General features: G+C 40.3%; 1 long non-coding RNA gene across 1 annotated transcript; it reads left to right on the top strand.

Moving 5' to 3' along the window:
* Positions 1-3,076: 3,076 nt before the first annotated feature.
* Positions 3,077-8,185, top strand: LOC144265781 (uncharacterized). Its single transcript, XR_013346362.1, has 3 exons — positions 3,077-4,906; positions 5,082-5,229; positions 8,153-8,185. It is a non-coding gene; the product is annotated as an uncharacterized LOC144265781 (long non-coding RNA).
* Positions 8,186-9,633: the final 1,448 nt, after the last annotated feature.

The raw sequence follows: 9,633 nt of genomic DNA, 5'->3' as shown, positions 1-9,633 counted from the left end.
CTGAGGATGCATAAAGAGAAATGGAATCAAGCTCATTGGTTGATTCTGCAGAGCTAGCAGGAGTAAAAAGTAGTAAAAATTTTAGTTTAGATTAAAACTTTCAAAAACATTTAAGTCCCATTTTGAAAAGTAACATTTGCATTTAGAAGCCCATTGAAAGTCAATGGGACTTAGATTCTTAAGTGCCTTAGTCACTTCTGAAAATGGGACTAAGGCCTTGCCTACACTGCCACTTTACAGTGCTGCAACTTTCTCGCTCAGGGGTGTGAAAAAACTCTCCCCCCTCACCCCGAGCCCTGCAAGTTTCAGCGCTGTAAAGTGGCAGTGCAGACAGTGCACCAGCGCTGGGAGCCATGCTCCCAGCACTGGTAGCTACTCCCCTCATGGAGGTGGTTTTTTTACAGCGCTGGGAGAGCTCTCTCCCAGCGCTGGTGCCGCAGCTACACAACCATATTAAAGCACTGCCATGTCAGAGCTTTAACGTTGCTAGTGAAGACATACCCTTAGTTTCCAAAGTGACTTAGGTGCTTTGAAAATGGCTTGTATTTAGTTTTAAGGATGCTGATGTCAATGATCATTCTTATATCTTGTTCCATAGTCTTAGTCCAAATCCAGTGAAAATTCTGTCTCCTCCCGAACCTGCCCTATGGATTGATAGTATCACTGCTCTGGTGGAAGGAAGCTGTTGTGGAAGGTCATGGAAGCGGAAGTGATCCCATGGATAGCTGAGAATGTCAGGACAGAGAATTTGAGTTGGACTCTGTATTCAGTGGGGAGCTAATACAGAGTGAAATACTGGGATGATGTGGTCATGGAGAGGCTATAGGGAAACACCCTCACCACAAAAAAGTGTGCCATGATCTGCAGATGGTTGGTATCTTGTTATAAGTAATATCCTTTGAGGAAAAGACTTTGCTGGATGCCACTATTTTTTTTTCTCTCTCTCCCCTCCCCCCACCCCCTTCCTGCTGAGTCATTGCATCAGTTTACAGATTCTTAATGCAGTGTTTGCTGGAAGGTTATCCTGAACTGCAACATATTTATGAAAGGCGTGATGAAAAGTGGAAAGAACTGGCCAGTATCCCAGAGGAAACATTTTGCCCTAGATGTAATATTATTGTCAGCTACTTCAGCCCCTTCTTAGTCTCCCTCAGGTGTGAAGTTGAACCTTCATGCACCTGGAAAATATTTCCCTTCTATTGAGCAATACCAGAGGGCAGGGCCTTGGAGGTTGATTTTCTATTGGAGTAGCAATCAATGGCATGGAGTCTGGTTATCTTCGTAGGCAACTTGTTTACTTACAAAATATACAACATTCTTTGAACAGAGGGGGTCGCATATGGTATGTAGGCAAGATCCCTCTTTCAGGACTCTTAGCCCCAAACCAGTGCTTGCTTCCCAGGAAACAACTCTGTATCAAGAATTAACTCTAATTAGAGATATGAACACAGAGTATGAACTCTGTTGCTATTTGTAACAGCTCCTCCCCAAAGAAACTGTATGACAAAACTGACAATAATATAGCGTTTCTTCAGACCCTGTACCCTGTTCCCATGTGAAGAAAACAAATTTGTAAGATTATGTGGAAGAGTGATATCTAGTTACTCCTGCCATAACAATATCTAATGTTGGACACAGGACAGCCTCCCCTTCTGTTGGCTGGAGATTTATGTTGTTGAATCTCCTGTATCTGAGTGCTCTGTGTCTGAAGAAAAAGGGAGGTGCAAGGTTTTATGAAGTATGCAGGCCACTGTTGTGACAACTGGACCTACATATTTATCCAAATTATGAGCTCAACTGTAAAAACTATGTAAAAGTTCATAAGATCTTACAATAACCTATAATAACAAATGTTGATGGGAAAAGGTCTGATAGGGAGACAGAATAACTAGATTAGTCTAAACAAAAAAGACCAAGTTGATATGATTCAAGGACTGTGTTGAGATTCTACTTGCTAAAAGCAAGAAATGTGGAGCCAGAAGTTAATGAACTTATACTGGGCTTAATTGTTGAACAAAATAATGAGGGATGGGCTATTCCACCCCCTTTTTAGTTCCTTAAAATAAATGTTTTTGTGGGGAAAGAACAAAAAGAACAGAGTGAAAGAACAGATGGAGACTACTGGAGTGAGCTTCACCATCTTGGCTGCCACCCGCACTGTCTCCTGGGCCCACCTCTTCTTTGCCTTTGTACTGAGGGATGTCCTGACCTGAGAGAGGGACCCAGATTACATCACCACCCTGCTGGCCCCAGCTCAATCCCAAACACCACCAGGGATGAGCAGTTATTATTACCTTTAATACTAAAAGACTGTCAAATAAGGGGGCTTTTCCTTCTAAGATTGGACTTTAGCAGCAGCAATGACTCCAGCCCATTTCAACTAATTTCTCTCTTCCTCAAAAGGACCATTATTACCATCTTTAATGCAATCTAGAAGACTGTCAAACAGGGAGTTTTTCCTTCTAAAAAACTGTCTGCAGCTAAAGATAAAGGGAACAAGGGCTGCTGTTTAAAATCAAAGCCCTATTTAACACTTTACATTTCAAATGCTTAGGCTGTTTTTCATTTTCCTCTGTATCTTTCAGAAAAGGTTAAATGATGTTTAATGGTGTATTTGCCATGGTGCTAAGCAGGCTGAGGTCTCTGTATGCCAGTCCCCAGTCTTTGTTTCCAGTTTGATGTTGGACAGTGACTGGGTTATGTTAACACCTTTAGCTCAGTTATTCCATCTAAATTTATACAACACAACTCTCAAATTTTCTCCTGTTAGAACAAAAAAGACTGGTTGTGGGAGCTTTCCAGTCACTTAAAATACCTAGAGTGTTTTTCATTTGAGGCCTTTCAGGAGTACTATGCTGAAGGAAAAGGGGTCAGAGCAGGGAGGGTTAATGTGGGAAAGTAGGTGGTTCTTTATCAACAATATCAACATATGAAGAGGCTACATGTGGGTGTTTTGGCTTATTTGTTGGGGTGTGGGAGAATGTAAGAGGGAATTAAAACAAACAATGTCAGGCTCCAGTGGCCAGAGTGTGCCCATGAGGATGAGATTGCAAGGTTGGGTTCTGTGTCTATGAAACTGTAAAACTTACTTAAAAAATTGTACATGGGATGTGCCCTGCCCAGCTCCCTCTTGTCTATCAAAAGCTGTGAAATAATCAGGTTGGGGGGAGAAAGACTCAGGTTTACATTACATATGTATATTGGCACAGCTGTGCCGCTGTAGCACGTCTGGTGAAGATGGTTTAAACTGATGGGAGAGACTCTCCCATTAGCTTAATAAGTCCACCTCCACAAGAGGTGGTAACTATGTTGGCGGGAGAAGCTCTCCCACCAACATAACGCTGTCTACACAGTGTGTTAAGGTCAGTATAGTGATATCGAAGTAAGTATATAGTGTAGACCAAGCCTCAGACTTATTTGGAAGCAGTAAACTGTTTTGGAAGGAACTAGTAGATGAATCAAACTTGTAAACTAACTAATCTCTACAAAGAATGTATATGTTGCCCCTATTCTTAGTAAAGTCTAGTGAGAAGGTCTTCAGGAGTAGAAAAGAGACTGAAACTGGATGCCTATGTTATGGAGCTGAGAGACAGTTCTAGTCTTTCATATTTAAAATACTGGTAGCTACATAACTTCCTGGTATATAGGTTCCAAAAAACTTTGACTTTGGACTTGATTGGATGGAAATTAAAGGAATAGGTAAAAGCTATTAAAAATGACTTAGAGTTGGTTGAGTTATCATTCCCCACAAGAAAGTACTTTCTAATTAGGAACTGGAAATCTATCCAAGTCCCCAGGAAAGAACTGCTAAGGTAACTGGCTGTAGGATCTAAATGGCATACTCTGTGCTATGACCTTGTGGGGGATCAGGAAGGATGACAGATGGAGTACGCTGTATGAAATGGCTGAGAGCTTCCAGAGGCTACCAGACCATGGGGTATAAAATGGATTAATTACCTGACAAGATGTAATTGATTTTTCTTCCTAGATAACAACTGAGTGTAAATTGACTAATAGCCATGTACTCATTTTCTTTATAAAACATACCTGATTTTATAAAGAACACAGAACAAGATAAAGGAGAGGGGGAAAGTATAATGCAATTGTGTCAACTGGTGGAGCATCCTCACCCTGAATACTGAATTAAGGTTTTGTTACCTCTGGTCAAAATGACACACGAGAAAGAGAAAATAAACAAGCGATTCAGTGCAATATACTGTTCATGTGTGTAGTTAGGGGCAAGGAGAACTTTCATATGAGGAGAAATTAAGAAAATTGTATTTTATTTGGGGATAAAAGATCATATTAGAATATGACAGAGGTATATAGAATAGTTCCCATCATGCAAGAGCAAGGAGGCTCAACAAAACTGAGATGATAAATGGATGTTATTGTTTATGTACTGCAGCACTCTAGATGCTCTGTGTCAAACAAATGACTGCTTTGTTCCTGAGCTGAAGAACTGACCATTTAAGACCCTCATTCTGCAATTGGATCCATGTGGGCAAACCTTTATGCCTGGCTGGAGCCTCATTGTGTTCACTGGCACTTGGCATGGGCATGAGGATCCATCCATGCAGGATCAAGGCCAATCCTATAAAATGCTGACTAGACCTGGCTTTAAAAATGTTTGTTTAAATTTGGGATTTTTTTTTCTTTTGGTGGAAATCTGAAAACAAACAAAAAAGCTTCAGCCAAAATGTGAAATGCTGCTGTGATGCTTCATGGGAGCCGCAGTCTGGATAGTTCATGCTCCCATTCTCCTCTGTAGGCTGCACATCAGGAGAGACATAGTCCATCTGGGCAGCATGGCTCATAGAAGAGAATGAGGACACCAGGAAACTGAATTTTCATGAGGCATGGCAACAGCATTTCCAGAAGTGTGCACAAATGATGAAGTGACTTGGTATGACGTTTTTCATGATTTACTTTTGGGCTGTTATGCAACCTGTGTGTGGGTCTCTTCCCCCCCAACCCCCCATGTCCCCAAAACAGATCATTTTTGAAAATTCAAAATGAAATAAGAAAAAAAAATCAACTTTTGAGCTCTTTTTTCTTTTTTCTTTTCTCATCCTGAATAGAACTCAGAACCCACACAGACTGGTCAGTGTGCCTCACGGAACAGGTTTCTGAAGGTGGAGAGTGGGCTTTAGAATTTTCATTGGGAAGCTCTCCAATGCATGAAGGTACCATGAAAGGGGGAACGAAGTAAGGAGCAGATAGAGACAGGTGTGTCTAGCTTCTTAATTGTTAGACTTGTTTTCTGTGTACTGCTCCTTTAAATTTCTAGTTATCTGCCTGGGCAGTTGCCATTTTGTGGCTTAGAATTACCGCAACATAGAACAACAGAGATGGACACTGGTTTCTCTTATGGAGCCTTTACTCTTGTTCTTTCTTGGTTTTTGTTTCGGTATGAAAGATTCATTCACTCTCAGTATATGATCTGAAAAACGACAAAAAAGACAGAGGGAAGTCTGGAAAATGGGAAGTAGAAGCTTGTGTGGGAGCCAGTGAGATCAGAGGTATGCTGAAGGTGGGGGCAGTATTATGAAGAACTTTCAAAGTCTGAGAAGCATGTAAGCTGCATAGAATTCTACAGGAAGCCAGTGGAGAAAATCAAAAAGATGTGGTCAGAGGAAGCTTATTTAGATTTATAATTATTAAAGAGTGCCTATCTGAGGCTCTGGGCTCCCTAATACTTATACAATATAATGAAAACCTAGCAACCCTGAAATCATTCAACCAGGAACTCAGCCAGCCCCCTGTAGAAACTCCTTTTATTTGCTTCCCATGATGATAAATGGGTGGAAAGGAAACATTTTTTTTAATTCAACAGATCTTTTGGAGCTATATTATCATGGGGCACTATTGATGCAAATAATTGTAGACCTCAGTCCAGCAGATCACCTAAGCACATGCATAATTTTAATGATGTGAGTAACCCCTCTTATCTCAATGCAGCTACTCTGGTCTCTTAATGTTATTTCATGCTTACATTCTGTGATGGATCAGGGCTTTAGCCCCCAAGACTAGCTATTCGTATCTGGATAGCAATGGCATCTACTGCTATGCTAGTTGGAGTGAAATATGTATGGCTATCACTGCTTCACAGCAAAAGCAGACCACCAGATGGAGTCAGGAAGAAATGTTTCCACCATGGTATAATAATGCACAATTAAGCTTTTATGCTTTCTTCTGAAGCCTCAGGATTTGCTCACTTTAGGAGACAAGATGCCAGGCTAGATGGACCATTTTGCTCCTCTATGGTGACTTGTATTTGTGACCATATATGGTTATTTGACTAATGGCATCTGAATATATATTTCAATGTGCAGACACAGATCCCATAATTCAGAAAGCTGCTCTAGTGAGTAAACATCAAGTGAAGGATTAATCTTTATTTGTGAGGAATCCATTCTAGCAAGAAATTAAACTCCTTCATCCAAAGGAGGGGGGTTATTATTGGTGTGGTGTGAAGAAGAATCTGCTTTGTTTGTTGGTAGGTTTTATAGTCCTATCTTAGGCTTTTAAGCAACAGCCTAGTATACTCTTTTCACATGATTGTTTTCCTCTCTGCAGTCTGTGTCAGCTAGTGGCCAGGTCCAGCCCTGCTTAGCTTTTAAAATTAAATGAATAAGCCCAACTACAGTTGAACCAGTTTTCCCCTGTACCTTCACGCAAGTGCTGCCCAGAGGGTGGGGCAAAAGGGCAAATCCATGGAACAATATGATTATTGGATGAAACATATCCACTGTGTACAACCCAAATGTACATATATGAATTCAAAAGACAATATAATGCTGAAAAGGGGAAAATGCTTATAATATTGTGACAGACTCCATGTAAACATGAGAGGTCTTGCTGCAGCATTGAAGGCACTCCAGCTTAAATAAACTCATATTGAGTTTTATTAAGTGGGTGGGCTACAATTGTAAATATAAATAACTCACACACAGGGAATAAGACTAAAGAGGGTTTATATTTTGGTAGAAATAAGCAACGGTACAAAATGATTTGTCTCCCTGACCAGTCTGTCAGTGGACTTCTCAGTTCCAGTCATAGCAGATGGAAAATTCAACAAGCTGCAGACATTTAGTAGCATTGTATGATGCAGATATGGTGGAGTGCAAGAATCACAAGCAGTGAAACCACTAGTGAAGAGACCAAGGGAATTCCACAAACTTTGGTAGAACTGAAGGAAAAACTCAGCTTGCCTGCAGACTTATGCAACAAAGTGGACTATTCATTTAAACAGTTAACATTTTTAAAAATCATTTTACTGGACACTTTCTGGTTTAAGACCCTACAAGCCATTGTTGAAAGTCGTTTACTTCAAGACTCTGAGCTTACACTTGATGATGAATCAAGGCTGATGAAATCACTTCTAAGTGCACTGGAGGGCCTTTGAGAATCTTGGCCTCTGTTTTTTGACAAGTCAAAATTTGTAGCAGCTGGTCTGGGCCTTGAGCAAGATTTCAGAAAGAAAAGAGGAAAACATTCCATGATGAAGACAGGACCACTGCATGTGGCCAGGAAAATCAAGAAACTGAGTTCAAAGTTGATGTTTTTTACGTTGCTCTAGATGTGCTTATATGCAAAATTACAAGAAGATCTGAAACAACTGAAAAAATCAGCAGCATATCTTCACTTATTTGGAGCCTGACAACAAATGATGCCAAGTACAGTATCTCAAAAGTTCAAACTATCAAAATGCTACCCAATAGATTTGATGGAAGATGATTCTGTTGAAGAAACTCACCTTTTAAAATAAGCTGAGAGAGTGACTATTTGAAAAAGTGATTTTAATTAAGTTGTTAAACAAGACTTACTAAAAAGGACTGCAGAATATTTCCCCACAGATCTGCATTGCTCTAAGGATTTTTGTCTCCCAAGAGGAGTGATCCTTTAGCAAATTAGCCTTGCTGCTGCTTTTTTTTTTTTTTTTAAAGCCTCCAATCTACCGTGGGTAAATAGCGTGTATTGGCCTTGGTGATGCTGTCGATAGAGTACAATCTTGCAAGGAGCCTAAATTATAACTCATTTGATGCTCTCTTTTTGTTTTTGTAAAGATAACGTGGTGTGATTTCTTTTGTGATAATAAATCAGCTTTAAAGTTTTCAATAGCATTCTTTTTATATTCTTTCATCTCCAGGGTGACTTTTCTGGAAAGGGGGCAGAGGTAGCCTCTGTTAAGCTGTCCTACAGTGGCTCAAGAACCTGAGTACCAAACTCAGGGCAGACTGTTAAGAGGCAGGGCACAGACCCCAAAGTAGCTGTGAGGTGTAGACTTAGAGTTCACCAACCAATTATCAAGTGTAAACTCCTCAAGAACTACAACAGTCTTAATGTGGAGTCATAGATAGACCAGAGTACCCAAGGGGACTATCTTGCCACCCAGGTAGGCTTGCCTTTGTGACAGATGATCCCTTATACCAAAAATCACAACAGTATTCAGGTTACTCCCAGTACCAAAGGACCAGTCACTTACCTTAGGTCAATTACACCTTAGATTTCACACCAAAGACAATGGCTGTGACCAATCCTGTAATAAACTATCTAAAGATTTTATTAACTCAGAAAAGGAAATGAGTTATTTATAACGTTAAAGCAGGTAAACATATATATGAACAAATGAGTTTCTATCTAAGTAATAGAAGCTTCTCTGATAAGCAAGCTCTATATGTCCTTTAGGGCTAAGGCAGGCCAAGCACTGGGGATCTTTTGCTTATGCTTAGTAATTCTTGCCCCTTAAAGCCCAAGTAGCATAAAAGATACAGTTCCTCCTTGTTAGGGCTTTTTATTTCTCTCTGCCCTGCCCCCTTCTGCTTCCAGTTGCCAATTCAGCTGTTGGGAGGAATTCAGTTGCATATCTCTTCTTCATGGAGGGTGACGTGAGGAGGGGACACAATCTGTCTTCTGATGTTCCACAATGGTTCGTCTGGTATTAATGGGCCTTCTTTTGTTGGTATAGAGAATACCTCTTGTTGGAAACTAGAATTTCACACTTGTTAATGCTTCTCTCATGTCTGATTTACAGTTACAGAGCAAACACTTAAATATTACCTTAAAACATGGGATACAGGTATAAGTGAGATGATGAAATGCTTGTAAATTGCTGCATGCCTTAAAGTCTAAACACATTTTTATAACTATTGATAACTGATGCCTATTTTAACAGTACTAACACACAGGTGAGCCAGACTGGCTCTAGCTATGTATTTGTCAGTGTTCAAGAGTTTTGGCATGAGCTGGCCCCTGATCTGCCAATGTCACAGCCTCAGTTTCAGATTTTGCTTCATGCCCCCAGAAACCTCTGTGCAGCTGTGCCTTCAGGGATCCAGCTATTGGCACTTTAATTGAGGCTTCCTGTGACTTCCATTATGTATAAGTGAATTGCAGGAAGAATACATTTGAAATATCATTCTTGTCGTTTGGGATACCATTAATTTAAAAATGTTTAGCCCAATGGTCAGGTGACAAGTAGGTTAGAGGGTTATTGTTTTGAACAGTGCCACTACTCACCTAGAGATAAAAGACAAACTCTTTTCAGTGGCTACAGGGGGCACTTGTAAGCTAGCTACGATGATCTGTAGTTCTGAAAGAGAATGCTAGCTCTTTCTTCTGTAAAGTCAT

This window comes from Eretmochelys imbricata, chromosome 6 (genome assembly GCF_965152235.1).
Source record: "Eretmochelys imbricata isolate rEreImb1 chromosome 6, rEreImb1.hap1, whole genome shotgun sequence".
In the NCBI taxonomy this organism is placed as follows: Eukaryota; Metazoa; Chordata; order Testudines; family Cheloniidae; genus Eretmochelys; species Eretmochelys imbricata.
The sequence above is the reverse complement of the archived record's forward strand: the minus strand, read 5'-3'. Positions and strand labels throughout refer to the sequence as shown.